This window comes from Ambystoma mexicanum, chromosome 3q (assembly GCF_040938575.1).
Source record: "Ambystoma mexicanum isolate Mex_15411 chromosome 3q, UKY_AmexF1_1, whole genome shotgun sequence".
NCBI lineage: Eukaryota > Metazoa > Chordata > Amphibia > Caudata > Ambystomatidae > Ambystoma > Ambystoma mexicanum.
Genome location: NC_090926.1, coordinates 1,042,297,163 through 1,042,313,540, shown reverse-complemented (window position 1 = coordinate 1,042,313,540; position 16,378 = coordinate 1,042,297,163).

The following is a 16,378-nucleotide window of genomic DNA, read 5'->3' as shown; positions in this document are numbered from 1 at the left end:
GCAATCGTAATAATTGTACTATTTGTTTTTTAAACGGACTAAGAGGATAGCTTTCAAAAGACAAATTGCATACTTTATTTGGACACTTTATAAAAACATTCTTGGCAAGACTAAAAACAGATGGTAATCATTTGTACTGGGATTTGAACAGTTCAACGAGCTCTGCTTTGGGTGGACAGGGCACGTTGGCAATGTTTTGTGGCAATGTATGTGTGCTTTGAACAGATTTGTGCGCAATTCCATGAGTATGCATCTCTACGACATTAATCGTAAGATCTTTCACAAAATCGAATTCCATTTCCTCATATAATGGTTTGACAACCCATTTTTTGATTCTTTTCGTAAAGGCCATAGTGTAGCGAAGCATCCCTAAGTTTCCGGCAGTCCTAGATTGTTCACGGCCTACATTCTCGTTATGCGCTAATACCGCTAGTAAAGTCCTACATTTCATCCCTTGGATGCCGAAATGCAATCTCTTTGGCCTGTACTTTAGGCACATATTGTGGAACACCTCCAAATCCCCTGTATGACAGAATTCTGTGAGTTCCTTCAGATCTCTAGATAGAGTTTTATCAAACACAATCTTCTCAAGGGCTTTGTGTGTAGGTGAAGATGGGATCAACCACTTCTTCTTCCGTGCCTGCTCTGGAGACAAAGGGTCATGTTCTCATTGGTGTAAATATCGGATTTCTGTCCAGTGGTGAACGTTGGAACAGTGGTGCATTATTGACTGCCATTTTTCAAGTAGAAGTTCCATAGACCCATCACATGTTTTGGAGCGCCACGAAAGATGGTTGCTGAAAGACTGGGACCACTGTGAAATACTTTCCAAACCTTTTTTTTCCCTACAGCCAAGATTTTTTTATTGATTGATTTGGCAACATGCCTTGCATCAAATTGATGTCTAATATTTGGATACTGCTCTCTCATTGTCTTGGCTATTGAAACGTGTCTGTCCGTGGCTATGAGGTCGATTTGCATTCCCCTCGATTGTAGATCTTCCAGTGATTTTATAAAACCAAGTTTCTCCATTGTCACTGAGGATTCACATTGGGACACCTGCATGACCACCGAACTCACAATTTTCTTACTTTCCATGTCCTGAAAATGGTACGTGCAGTACTTAGCAGAAAATCTGGGGCTGTCACACTGTCCATCGCCGGCTAGCCTGAACCGTTTGTCGGAGAATGTACTTTGAATAGCCAATTGTTCAATTTTCCAAGCTTCACTAATGGCAGGCAATAGATAATCACGTTGGTATTTGTAGTATTGCGATTTAGAAAAGAAATGTAGTCCCACAAACTGAAAGAAACTGGATAACTTTGTGAAACTTGAGCCACTGAAAAGTAAAGCTGCTGCACACAGTAGATTGTCAGCTGGCATTTTCCCTGGTTGAGCGGACCATGGGAATGTTTTATGTAAATTTTCACAGGTGGCATGCATTTTGAGGTTACTGCCTTGTGTTAAACGAGTCACGTTCACCAATGGCTTCCCACATACTTCCCCTCCCATTGAATGCACACATTTCAGAATCTTTATAATCTCCATCAAGCTGCTGTCGAATGCTATGTATTTGGCCTCTTTTATTAGACTGTCATCTGGCAACACTGTTGTTTCAGACTGAACCGTTGTGGACATATCAGCCATACTGGACATACTATAGTTGATATCTTTGTCTAGTTCGTCGGTCAATAGTGTTGATGCTTCAGTCTCTCTCATTTCAACATCTGTTACTTCACCATGGATAGGAGAAAACATCAATGTCGACTGTTTTTTGGGGGGCATTTTTTTGGCGGGTGTCGATAGTGTCAAGTGCTCAGCGAGTAATGTAAAACTATCTTCTATAAATTCAATTTCATCTGCATTTGGCAGAGCAGGCGCATTGTAGCAATTGGTCCAAAAACACTTTGCTGGATTCGCCGGTCACATTAAATTCATTTTCTGGCCATTGGAATTGGGCCTCTCGAGTGTGAACACGCCTCGCTTCAATTAATAGTTCCTCCTTGGTGAAAACAGTTTGGCAAGCAGCATCTGTCATTTGTATCGCTGTCTGTGTCTGCATAGTCCGTACTCCATCGGGCAACTACAGGACAGATAGGAAAAGGGATGTTCAGTGTAAATCCAACATACAGTGTTGTACAATTTACATTAAAAAAAGCATGTAATGAAGGCTGCAGCACAAAACAATTGTCAAAAATATAAACTGTTTATAACTGACTGTAGTAGTCCGGATAAAAACCTAGACACGGAGACCCAATTACCGGTATCCTTTATATCCAAGGTACAGGGGAAAGTAACGCGGGAAAACCATTCATGGGAAAACCCACTTTCACAGGCTGACCTAGGGTCAGAACAAGCACGAATGGACATGCACAACAGGGAGACCTGGTGGGGCTGTGGTTCGGATTCAAGGGCTGAAGTGAATAACCTATCGCAGCCTGATATTAAAATGCAGAGCTTTCCAGAGTCGGCAACGCTGCACTCATATGAAGCGGCCGGCATGCTGCATGAAGCTAGCGAAACGCAGCGTTCATATGAGTCAGTATCTCCACTACAGACAATGAAAGAAACCCCGGGCTCGCACGACCCGACAGAAAACTACGGGACCAGTGTTAAGAACATGGCACCACAGCTCTCGAACTCAGCGGCCGTCACGCTGCAGGGTGTTAGTGAACCGGCGCGTTCATTCGAGGCGGGAGACACAACTCTTACGAGCAGTCCACAAAAGTTTCCCTCCCTTATACAAACAACTGAGGCCGGCAACCCCATAGAGTCACCCACACACAAGCTCACTTACCTGGGTCACGAGGAAGCAGAACGGGACTCAGAGAGTGGGAATCAGGTACAACCAGCGTTTCCCTCCACAACGACTCAAAGGGAAGGGGGCGGGGCTTGGAGGGATTTTTATAACCTAACCAGTAAGTCAGGCCCTAATTGGCTGAGGTGTACGCAGGTATTTAAACTAGAGGCAGTAGAAGCGAGGTGTGCTCATTCTTCGATCTGTTGCAAGGCCAAGCAGACGTGGAAACCGGTACTGCAGGAATGTGGGCATATGAGGACTAAGAGAAGACGGCTATCCAGAGGTCCTTATTTTCTTCCTTGCAAGGAACCAGGAAGAGAAAGCAGGAGTTGGCAAGATTAGAAGGAATACTTCTGTGCCTTTATTATTATATATATATTTTTTTATTCAACATTTAATTTGACTTTTATTGGTGAGTCAAATAAAGACAATTTTTCTGTTAACTGAACCGCCTGTCTGCCTTATTGTCACACTGACCTTATTTTTCTTTTGTTTCTTTGAAACCTTCTTTACTCTAACATCACCATCAGCAAGCTGGCGCACCGACTCAGATCCACGTGCCTCCCGTTCAATATACGGATCTTGTATACATCCCTACAAAAAAAGAGTATCCATTTACAATAAGTCATTTCCATTACACATATAATTAGACTGACTTTCTTTCATTTGAGGGTATTGTCAGTACGCATACCTCTCGCTCCGGATCAACTACAAGGTCTGGTTCCGGAACAACTACAAGGTCTGGTTCCGCAACAACTACAAGGGATGTTGTAATTGTAGTGGACGCCTCAGCATCTCCCTGAAATACAGTACTTGCATTAGTATGGATTAAAATATTGGAAACTGGACACACAAATTGGAAAGACGACAAAGGTACATATCAATAGTAAAGTACGAATGAAACATTGTGTAAAACAATTACACGATATGTAAATATGATCAGATTATCTGGTTCAATTGAACTGTCAAAACCCATACCTCTGGCTCCGGATCTACTATAAGGGATGTTGTAATTGTAGTGGACGCTTCAGCATCTCCCTGAAACACAGTATTAGCAAGGATATTGGAAATCGAACATACACATTGGGACGCGCGGACAAAGGTACATATCAATATCAAACCACGATAAACATTGTGTAAAGCAATGATACGTTGTGAAAATATCATCACGTTATCTAAAATTCTGTGCATAAAACCAGTCTGGAACAGAATAGCTAGGTAAAATGACCTGATACGTGCTCGAAGTGGATGATGATGGATGTTGAATCTTCTTGCTTCATATTCGGTGGATAGTCAACGAGTTGTAAAGGGAAAGTATTATTCGATTTAGAAAAGCCAACATTAAAAAGTGGCATGTAAGGAGACTCAATACGAGAAAATGATGCTTATGTAAATGCATAATATAGCATAGTTATCTGTGCCCATAAATCAATTTTCTATGAGGGTTCTCAAAAACAAGGACTGATGTTTAGCAAAATCGTAATTATTTAAACAGCTATTCAATCATATAAATATCGAAAGTATTACAGGTGACATTTACACCGAAAATAAAGGCGTAAAGCTAAATCCGGAAGCGTGACTCACCTGTGGAGGCATTTTCACAAATAAGGTCGATATAGCGTTTGGGAGCAATTTTCGCGTTGTTCTCAGTTGATTCCTCTTTGTGTACAAGGATGTGTCGTACATATTCGGGGTAAAGTGCAGGCTGCAGATGCGGTATCGATTACCCCTCGTGTCCTCCAAGACTTGTTTGACTCTACTTTCAAGCTCTTCCGGTGGATATCCGCAATATCTGACCCATTCTCTTATTCGATCAACCGTTTTAGGGAATACATGCCTTGTAATGCCTTCAGATTTTTCATGGGTCTTCGAAGGGCAACCAAAAATAGAACATGCAGGCATTGTTGTAAATTCTGCAAAATAAAGGTCCACATTATTCGAAAATTATTTTGCATAAAAATGTGACAAATAAGGAATTGGACCATACATTGTTCAATGCACACTTTCTTTTGGGCACCACAGAAAAACTAGTGCAGGGTGGTCAGCTGTATTATAGGATAACTTTCACAAACAATTCATTGATGTGTTTATAATCAGAACCTGTTACTCGTCCCTTGAATGTTCTATCGTCCATGAAAAGGAAACATGCTTATACTATAAACACGGTCCACGAAGGATGCAATTCGATGCAAATTGACACTGATAAAAATTGATATATCGATAACATAACAAAAGAAACTCAAGTCAATAGCAAATTAACATAGCACTACTGAGTACGTTACTTCGAAATAGATATACATTTACAAATGAAGGAGATATGATTAGGATACATGCCCTTACCTTGACCTTACCTTGACCGACATACAGTTAGATTCAGCAAGCAGAGTTAGTGGCAGGAGAACAGGGAGATGTTCACAGGTAGCACACTGACGAGTTCATTCGAAGCGGTCACAGAAGTTCACAGATAACAAGAAGAGCAGATTAGCATCGGTCACCGGGCATCTCGAGTAGCACGTTCACGAGTTGACTTGCCGTGCTCAAAGATGTTCTCATGATAAATATCAAGTGGTTTATAAAGAATTACAAAAAGGGATGTGTTTGTGAATGAATGACGTGTATATGTTGTAGTATTATGTGGATTGCAGGGGCGTGGCCTGCTTGAAGGGGAGCCTGCATGGAGACACGGGGTCTGAGGAGGCCATGTGAACAATGACCCCTGCTCAAAAGATAGCTTTGAAGTGTACATGGTGTTTGGCACCTTGGCCGTTTGTGCCCCTGACAGCACCCCTTGGCAGCGCACATCCACTGGTGCAAAATGCCTTTAATAGTGGAGGGGGGGTGGATGGGCCTGGGGCGTGCAGACAAGGCACCGGAACACTGCTGAATGAAGACTCACTTATGTGGATTGCAGGGGCGGGGCCTGCTTAAAGGGGAGCCTGCCTGGAGTCACGGGGTCTGAGGAGGCCATGTGATCAATGACCCCTGCTCAAAAGATAGCTTTGAAATGTACACGATGTTTGGCACCTTGGCCGTTTGTGCCCCTGACAGCACCCCTTGGCAGCGCACATCCACTGGTGCGAACTGCCTTTGATAGTGGAGGGGGTGTGGATGGACCTGGGGCGTGCAGACAAGGCACCGGAACACTGCTGAATGGAAACACACTTGATTCACTTAAAAACTGAAACAACCATTGATAAAAAATATGTTGTGCTTTATTTGGTTTCTTTTTTTGATGGCACAGAACTACTAAACATTGTAAAGGTCTGGTTGCAGCACAGCGAGGGAAAATCCCCTGTACTGACCGCTGTCACTGGGGAAAGTTTCTCTAATGGCACCAACAACACAGGCGGGTATTACTCGACGAACGCGGTGTCCAAGCCTCCCATGAAGCCACCATGTAAACGAACGATAGGCCACCAGCCTGTACCAACTGTGAAAAAGAAAGATAGAAACTGTTTTTAAATGACCAATATAAGTGTATCAAACCTTAGTTGTCAATGACAATTATTGTATCCAATGGCATTTTTGCCAGGACAAATGCTAACTAGACACTGCACAATATTGAATGACTTTTATGCGACTATTACTAGAGAATTGCAAGACTAAACTGATATGACAATGATACATTGAAGTTAGAATATAGGAGACAACCATGAAATAGTAGTGGCCTAACTGACATCACAACCAGAGTATACTTACTCGTTACTTGGATTACGAGGGCGAAATGTTACGTGAAGTTCATGCATAAGCACCATCAAAATCCTCAACATGTACCGTGTGAGGCAGGCTGCCCTGAAGTCTGGCAGCTCGGTAACGCATTGCGGCTGTGGATCGCCTTGCGATATATAGGACAAGCATCCAGAGTTTTCTCGGCAGCAGTAGTTCTCCTCCTCGGTTGGCATTAGCGTGCACCGATTGCAGGTACACCAGGTGGAAACGCCCTCCACGCGGCTAGGCCCAGGCTTTTCATCTGTTGAATCGTCCTCCCAACTGTCGTCTGAAGCTCCATCGTTTCCGCATCTTTCTCTTTCCAGTAATTCATCCTCGGAATACTTGGGCTCGTGCAGGTAGGGCATTATTGTTGCCATTGTGTGGTAAACAAACGAAAATAATTTATAGCGGTGGTACTGGTATCTGTTCATACGGGCCACAAGCAAGGAAGGTAGCTGATCAGAGCACAGAAACGAGTCACAGAATACTCAAAGAAATACAGTGCGAGGAATGGAAAAGAAAATCTGCTGTTGTGTGTCGTGAAACGGTCTGTTTATACTTATCAAGGAAAGAGGCTTCCTGACGTTTCCATGGCGACACGTCATTAGCTGACGTGCAGAGAATGTTGACACGGGATGTGCTTTGGCGTTGTGAAATGGGCGGTACGCCTCTGGTGATGTCAGGCTCAGGGGCGCGGGCTATGATTTAGTGCCGCAAAGGCAGGTCAGCCAGGACGATGCGGCAAGTGATAAGATTTTGACAAAATGGTCGCGCCCTGCTGCCTGATTTTGCTTGTGTTGAAGAGGCGAAAACTCGGGTAAGGTGCATAGGAAATGTTTGTATGATCAATCGACTTATGGTTAACCCCTTAAGTGCCAAGGGCGAGGTATCTCATCCTTGGAATTGCATACGCAGTGCCAAGGACGAGATAGCTCGTCCTTTTTGGCACCTTGATTTGTGTGTAATCCAAGCCCCGGGCTATGTGAGGGGGAGGTCCCCCCTCACTGCCAGGGTTCTGGATTACCTTCAGTTTCACGTCGGCGTGCGTAAAGCACGTCGGCGTGAAACTGAACGTAATCTTCACCGCAGCAGCCATTTCGGGCTGCTGCTGTGGTGAAAATAGAAGGTGAGTGTTCACCTTTCTCCCCCACGATCTCTGGCTGTATTTGAAGCCGGAGATCGAGGGAGGTGTCGTTGGAAAGGGGAGATTCTCCCCTTTCCAACGACACCCTGTGTGACAGCATTGCTGCCCGCGGAGAGGGCGCAGCGCACTTGATTCGCGCCCAGCAATGCCCACTGGATCACCAGGGATGTGTTTGTGACGTGGGGGGGAGGGGGTCTGCTTACAGTAAGCAGCCCTCTCACCCCCGGCCCCCAAAGCATGGGGGCACATTAAGTGCTGAACCCTGGGGGCAGAAGGCTGATCATCTGCCCCCAGGGAAGTGGGGAACAACAAAATATAAAAATACTAAATCAACTGGGATGGGGGTGGGGGGCCCCTAGACTCCAGGGATTTTTTTGCCCCCCTGAAAGGGTGTGGCCCTCCCCCTCCCACACCAAGTGGAAAGGGGGGCCACCCCTTGTAGCCCTCCCTGGGGGCAGATGTATGCCCCCAGGCAGGTGTACATGAGGTGGCCCCCCATCAAATTGGAGGGGAGGGGCACCAGGAATAAGGGTGCAGGCCCCCCAAAGGATGGGGCTTGCAGGTTAGGCCCCCCCCTGGGGACAGATGGCTGGGCAAAATAAAAAAGAAAAAGAAAATAAACTAAAAGGGAGTTTTGGGTGGCAGTGAGGGTGGGCACTAGCCACCAGGGATTTATTTTATGGATGGGGGGTAGCCCTCTCCCCCTCACCCCAAGGGGAAATGGGGGCACCCCTTGTAGCCCTCCCTGGGGGCAGATATCTGCTCCTAGGACGGAGCATCTGACCCCATGGAGGGCTGCATGAGATGCCCCCCTCTTATCTACCCCATTTGGTATGAGGGGGTAGAGGGCCACCCCCATTACAATTGAAAATTACCTGGTGGTTTAGGGTGCCCCTCAGCCCGCCCTAAAGTGTAGTGTACCATTTTCCATTTTTTTCTTTGTTTATGAACTTGCCTTGGTGCAGAGGGGCACATTGGTGTGCCAATCTGGCGCCGGGGTGCCCAAACCTTACTGCCCCACCCACTGGGGGGGCCTGTCCCACAATTTTTGGGGGCCCTCTCTCCCCACCACAAATGGAGGGGGGGTGTACCTCACGCAGCTGTTTGTAGGATGCCCAGGGAGGCCTGCATGAGGTGCCCCCGCCACCCATTTCGGGTGAGGGGGGAGAGGGCCCCCAAAAATGGTGGGACAGGCCCCCCAGTGGGTGGGGCAGTAAGGTTTGGGCACCCCGGGGCCAGATTGTCACATCAATGTCCCTCTCTGCACCAAGGGGATTTGGGTTACCAAAGGAAAAAAGTAAAAATGGTGGAATGCTTTTTAGGGGGGGCTGTGGGGCACCCCAAAGGGTGGGGGAATGTTCTAATGGGATGGGGCGTTGACCCCCTCCCCCCCACCCACAATGGAGTGGGTGCCATGTCATGCAGCCCTCCTTGGGACCAGATATCTGCTCCAAGGAACAGACTCCTGAGCCCAGGGAGGAGTGCAGGACAGCCCCCCATTATATGCCCCTGGGGAGGGCTACATGTGATGGGCCGCCCCTACAATTGGGGTGGGGGTGGAGAGGTGCACCCCCCTTCACATTAGAAAATTCCACAGCGGTGTAGGGGGCCCCCCGCCCCCGCTAAAGGGCAGCCTGCCATTTTGAATTGTGTTCTTTGTTTACTATACCTCTCTTGGCGCAGAGAGGCACATTGGTGTGCCAATCTGGCGCCCAGGGGCCCAAACCTTACTGCCCCACCCACTGGGGGGCCTGTCCCACAATTTTTGGCGGTCCTCTCCCCCCCACCCCAAATGGAGGGGGGGCGTGTACCTCACGCAGCCGTTTGTAGGAGGCCCAGTGAGGCCTGCATGAGGTGCCCCGCCATCCATTTGGGGTGAGGGGAGAGAGAGCCTCCAAAAATGGTGGGACAGGCCCTCCAGTGGGTGGGGCAGTAAGGTTTGGGCACCCCGGGGCCAGATTGGCACATCAATGTGCCTGTCTGCACCAAGGGTAGTTGGGTTACCAAAGGAAAAAAGTGAAAATGGTGGAAAGCTTTTTAGGGGGGCTGTGGGGCACCCCAAAGGGTCGGGAATTTTCTAATGGGATGGGGCATTGACCCCCTTCCCCCCCAGCCGCAATGGAGTGGGTGCCATGTCATGCAGCCCTCCCTGGGACCAGATATCTGCTCCTAGGAAGGGACGCCTGAGGCCAGGGAGCAGTGCATGACAGCACCCCCCACCCCTTATCTGCTCCTCGGGAGGGCTACATTTTTCTGGTGTGACCGTAGGTAACATGTTTTTTGTTTTGTTTACATCTTTTTCTACGCGAGCAGCTGCAACGTTATGTGAGTACTGTTTTTTATTATTCTATGGTTAGGGCCCACTGTCAGTGGGGTGGGTGAGACTGGGGGTTGGATTGTTGGTGGTGTGGGTGGGAATGGGCCGTCTGGGCAGATATGTTGGTGGGCTGGGACACAATTGCAGGGGCAGGCCACAAATTGCCCCCAGAACATTGGTGTTTCCCTGGGAGAGGATCCCTCCCATGTGGGTTGTCGGTCTGCAAGCCCAGGCTCCACCTCTGGCTGTGCTACGTTGCAGATGTCACCTCCGGGGAGAAATGGGGATCTTGCTGGAGCTCCCTGGAGCTGCTGCTGTGCTTAGGGGACGGTACACCCACATGGTACATGGAGGTCCAAGGCTAGGGACATCACCCCCAACTGTCCTGGAGTTGCGGCTGGGCTACATTACAGCTTTTCCCTTCGGGGAGGTATTGGGACACTGCGGAGACTCCTTGGTGGGGATAATCTGTAATGCAGGGCAGCCAGAGCTCCAGCCAAGTCAGCGGTAATATCCCTGGCCTTGGGCACACTTGTCCCATGTGGGTCTTTGCCAGGGGTTCTGGGTAATAAATTCTGGGCCGCTTCGTGCAAGTCAGACCTCTGTGGATTCTCACAGGAGTCCTCATTTGGGAAATGCATGGGGTTTGCTGGTTTCCTTGCTGGATTTGACAGCCTAGGCCCAAATCTGTAGGTTGCCCACATGAACAAAATGTGCTGTGCCGAAAGGCTTGATTACCAGCAGGTTACCCTTTCCTTTTGCGCCCCCGGTAGGTGCACCCACACATGTGAGGTACCTTTTTGATCGGAACACGTGTGGGGACGCAGCAAGGTAGGCCATGTGTTGTTGGCGCTGTGTTTCGGTCTGACTTGCGCGAAGCGGCCCAGAATTTATTACCCATAACCCCAGACAAAGTGAACATTGTGTTTTTTCCCCACCAAATATCACACTTTGTCGGGGACTGTGGCTAATAAAAACTGGGGCACTTTGCGCAAGGCAGACCTATGTGGATTCCCACGGGTGTCCTCTTTTGGGAAATGCATGGGGTTCCCTGGTTTCCTTGCTGGATTTGACAGCCTAGGCCCAAATCTGTAGGTTGCCCACATGAACAAAATGGACAGTGGCGAAAGGCTTGGGGTTACCAGTGGGTTACCCTTTTCCTTTTGTGCCCCCGGTAGGTGCATCCACACATGTGAGGTACCGTTTGCGGGACGGTAGGCCATGTATTGTTGGCGGCGTGTTTCAATGGTTGAGCCGAGTGAAATGTGCGGAAAATGCATATTTTTTCCCCACATTTTGGACTTTGCGGGGGTGTCTGGGTAATAAATTCTGGGCCGATTTGCGCAAATCATACCTCTGCAGATTCCCACGGGTGTCCTCTTTTCGGAAATGCATGGGGTTCCTCGTTTTCCTTGGTGGCTTTGACACCATGCCCATATCTGTGTGGTGTGCCCATCTGCAGAGTGTGAAATTCAGGTATGAAAACAGACTTGTGGTTACTTGTGTTTTAGGCTTTCCCCATGGCGCCTAGGTAGGTGCACCCACACATGTGAGGTACCGTTTTCATCGGGACACCTGTGGGAACGTGGGACAGTAGGCCATGTGTTGTTGGGGGTGTGTTTCGATGGGTGAGCCGAGTGAAATGTGCAGAACATGCGTTTATTTCCCACATTTCGGTCTTTGCATGGGTGTCTGGGTAATAAATTCTGGGCCGATTTGCACAAATCATACCTCTCCGGATTCCCACGGGTGTCCTCTTTTCAGAAATGCATGGGGTTCCCTGTTTTCCTTGGTGGCCTGGACACCCGAGGCCCAAATCTGTATGGTGTGCGGAGAAAGTGTGAAATTCAGGTGTCAAAACAGACTTGGGGTTACCTGTGTTTTAGGCTTTCTACTTGGCGCCCAGGTAGGTGCACCCACACATGTGAGGTACCGTTTTCATCGGGACACCTGTGGGAACGCGGGACGGTAGGCCATGTGTTGTTCGGGGTGTGTTTCTATGGGTGAGCCGAGTGAAATGGGCGGAAAATGTGTTTTTTTTCCCCACATTTCAGATTTTTGCAGGGGTGTCTGGGTAATAAATTCTGGGCCGATTTGCGCAAATCATACCTCTGCGGTTTCTCACGGGTGTCCTCTTTTCGGAAATGAATGGGGTTCCCTGTTTTCCTTGGTGGCTTGGACACCCGAGGCCCATATCTGTATGGTGTGCCCGTCTGCAGAGAGTGTGAAATTCAGGTGTGAAAACAGACTTGGGGTTACTTGTGTTTTAGGCTTTCCCCTTGGCGCCTAGGGAGGTGCACCCACACATGTGAGGTACCGTTTTCATCGGGACACCAGTGGGAACGCAGGAAGGTATAACATTTGTTGTATTTGTGTGGTTTCCATAACGTGTTGACCCTTTTGCTGGTGCCCTTTGTCACACAACCCTTTCATTTCCCAAATGTGACCTACATTTAGTCGCTGCTTTAGGCACCATACACTTTTGTAACCTGCACAAGTCACCTACCATTGAAAAGGTCTGCCTGTGCTCTTTCAAAAAACGTAAGCTTGCCATTCCTCACCACATTGGTTTTCCCGATTTACACATGCTAAGTGCGTCTGTTCAGGCCGTGAGCATAAAACTCCTGTGTACCATGGCTCAGTGTTTGGCTTGTGGTACTGCTTGTTTTGTAAAACACTACAAAAAATGTGTGCTTTCTTAACTGCAAGAGTCGGGGGAATGTAGCGGAGCATTGCTTTTCTCAAAATTCATAGAAGCCATTGCTGTACCAAGCCAACCAAGTCCAACACATACCTTTTTTTGGTCATTTTCCCGCTTTTCCCCCAATCTATGGCATTTTCCCCTACCTAGTTGTTGCCCGACCTACGCAAATCACCCCTTTCTAAACTTGGAATTTTGTCTACTTTTCAGAAATATATGCCTTTCTGTCCTCCAATTCGGCTTTCCTACCCTTTTCTTCCATTCCGTCCATGCATGTCCAAAACAACCACAGGCTTCTTTGTACATCATTTTAGTCGCATTTTTTGAAAAAATACAACATTTTCGCCCTTTTTGGTTATTTTCTCTCGCCCCGCTACAGCAACCTAGGATTCCTGGGTGGCGTTACAACCGCCTACAAAAAGGAGCCAAATTTGGCCGAGATATCTCATGTAACAAAAAAGTTACAAGCTATTGAAAGGCCACATACCGAAATCACCGAAAAAGGCCTTGGTACTGGGGGGAAATAACCATGGCCGAACCATAGGGACAATAGTATTTCTGACCGAACCATTCCTTTAAGAACCAGCCTGCATCACCTCCTGAGAAGCTAGGCCTTGATTGCTCGACTACGTTACCAATAATAGAGAATCTTTGCTGGGGTCCTCTGTGCCTCTCCTCTGCCATATAGGGAGCAGGGGTAGGGACACACCCCTCCAGTCTTTACACCTGTGAATCCATGTTGTCACATAGGCCTTGAGAATGGAGTGTTGAGGGATAACCTGGAGAATTTCAAGAAAGTGCTGTATAAGTGGTATTGGACGAATACCATCAATCCGTTCCACGGTTATTCTCCCCTTAGTCATTTGTCCCATGAGCACAAGCTGAGAGGTGAGATAGCACCATGTGGCGTTGTCAGACAGTAGCACTGTATTTTTTCAGGAGGAACTTCACTTCCCATCAGGCCGGCGGCGGCCACCTGATGGGACACACTAGAGAGAGAGAATGCTGGGTCGGCTTCTTAAGCTCCGCCCTAGTCTGTGCCACTGGCTGGTGATTACAGATGTATGCAGGCACGGGCTGGGAGCAGCTGAGGATTCAGGGTTGAAACTGTGGGGGCGGTGAGCACGAGAAGTGGCCGAGAGCAGTGGTTGGTCTGATGGGCTGGCTGTCTCCCCGCAGCCTCACTCTACAAGTCCTTTGGCAGCCAGATGCAGAGCGCGCCTCCCACGCTGAGTCGAGGTGCATTGTTTCTGCACATCCATAATAGTTCTGAGAGGCTGTCGAGTCAGCGGCTGGATGTACCAAGTTCGCCTGTGGGTACCATAGTCGGTCCCTCGGGCCAAAGATAAGTATTTGTGGCACGTTGCATATGGGGACAGTTTTGTTGGTGGGGAACGGTGCACGGGCCCAACCATGCTATGTGCAGGGGAACTAATGGCCATACCAATACTAGGAATGCTACAGAGACAGAGGAAAGATAAATTGGACATTTCCTACTTACCGCTAAAACTCATTTCACGCTTCCATGTTGTTCACAGTGGCATATGAATTTGTCCTTCTGATGTCAGGGTTCAAACAGCCTATTACATGTGCTTATGTTTGTGCTATTGTCTGGCGACCATCTGCTATCCGTTGTGTAAGGAATGTATGAGCATGTTTGTCAGGAGGACAGGAAGCTTTTTGGAATAGAGGCTCTTGAGTAAGGAAGGACCGGTAGTTTTGGCACTACTTCCGGGTGCTATCTGTCATTCTACGATTAAAGGGGCTTATGTTTAATGAACATTACTTGTTCACCAATGCTATGTGTATTCCTATACCCCCCCTTCCCATTCATTTATGTTTCCTAACCCTCTTTCCGGTGTTCCTAGCTTCCCCTACCTATCCACAACTTCTCCCTAACCCTTTTCCCTCCGCTGGCTGCCACGTGCTGACCTGTTACTGATAACCAGGAACCTGTGCCAACCTAGGGTGGAGGGTCGACTTCCATGGTGAGGGTGAAGTTGTTAGTTCTACATTGACCTGACATTGATAGAATCAATTGAGTATGTGTTTATGGAATGTGAGGCCTTACAGTGAGAAAGACATTTATATTTTAGGAAGGAAATGGAGTTCTGTGGAGTGCTTGAGGTGAAAGATTTGTGGAACAGACTGTTGAATGCAGTGAGAATCTCAGAAGGCAGTGGCTGTAGCGGCATTCATAAAATCTTGGAATTTATTTAATACAGAGGATGAAAGTAAACCAAAATATGATAAGGTACCGAGCAAAGGGTAAAGGGAATATTAAAAGAATGTAATAGCTGTCAATGTTTTATATGTCTTATGTCACTCCAAGTTGTGAACCTGGTAGACATTTTATTTAGTTAGGTTTTAAATACTTTCTTTTATATGTGTGTTTTTGTTGTTTTTTTCTCTTTTGTGTTTTGTAAAGGTTTTCAATAAACCAAATACAAATACAAAAAAAAATAATACGTGCAGCCAGTGGGTGGCTCATAAGTGCAGGGAGAAGGGACTGTAGGGTTGCAGGTACAGACCTTTAAGTGCTGGGGGAGCCCAGAGGCAGTGCGAGGGAAACTGAACATGCAGGAGCCTGGGCCATAGTTCAGAGGGTATCCAGGTGACCAGTGCGCGGAGCAGTCCGGTACGTCAGCAGTGGAGAGGAAGAGAGAAAGCAGAAGCAAAAAGGAAGGACTTGAGTTATTTCCGGAACAGGAGCTGGTTCTGCTGAAGTTTGAGAGAAGCTCAAGAGAGGCTGTTCTAGAGGGAGGCCCCAGCTAAGGAGAGAGATCTTCCCCCAAATCTCTGCTTGGAGAAGCGTCTGACCCTCAAGGAGTTGGAGGTGGATGAGCAGAGAGCTCGAGAAGGTAGATGTTTTGGAAGAGAACGTTGGAGGTAGAGCGGTCCCAGGCCCCAGAAAGCCATGTGGACGATGCAGAGGGTCTTCAACTTGATCCTTGCAGCCACACGGAGCCAGTGAAGAGATTTCAGGGCTGGAGAGATACAATCCCTGGGCTTCAGGCCAAGGACAGGTCTTGCAGTCCTATTCTGGATAAGTTGTAAAGGTCGAAGACTAGAGGCAGGCAGATTTAGAAAGAGGCAGGCAGATTTAGAAAGAGGCTGTTGCAGTAGTCCAGCCTAGAGAGGAACACTGGAGACAGTGGGCCTCATTACAAGGTTGCCGGTCCGGAAACAACGGTACCAGTAAGCTTGCCGGTACCGTGTTTCCGGACCAGCAAACTACGAATTCTGCGAGCGGGTGCCTTGACCGCAGACCTTGATGGATGCACTGGCACTGTTGTGCACAGTGCCGGTGCATTCATCCTCCCCATTCCCATTGAGTCCAATGGGACTCAAATGGGAATGGGGATTTTCTTTTTCCGGCGCCCTGCTGGAGAAAAAATGACGTAAGACAGCCGTGCCATTTTTACTGGCACGGCTACCGCCGGACTCATAATGAGGCCCAGTGAACTTCTGGGGGAAAGTGAGAAAAGGAAGAATACCTCTGAGGAGGTGCTGCTGATAGTTTGACTTTTTAGAAACGTCAGAGATGCGAGGAGAGAAGAAGACGGTGGAGTCGAAGATGACCCCAAGGTTCTTAGCCTCACAGGAAGGAGCGGGAAGGGGAGATGCCATGGCTTCATTGGATGAGACATGGTTTCCCCTATTTGCCCATGAAGAAAATCCCTTAATACTCTAATGGCATATTGC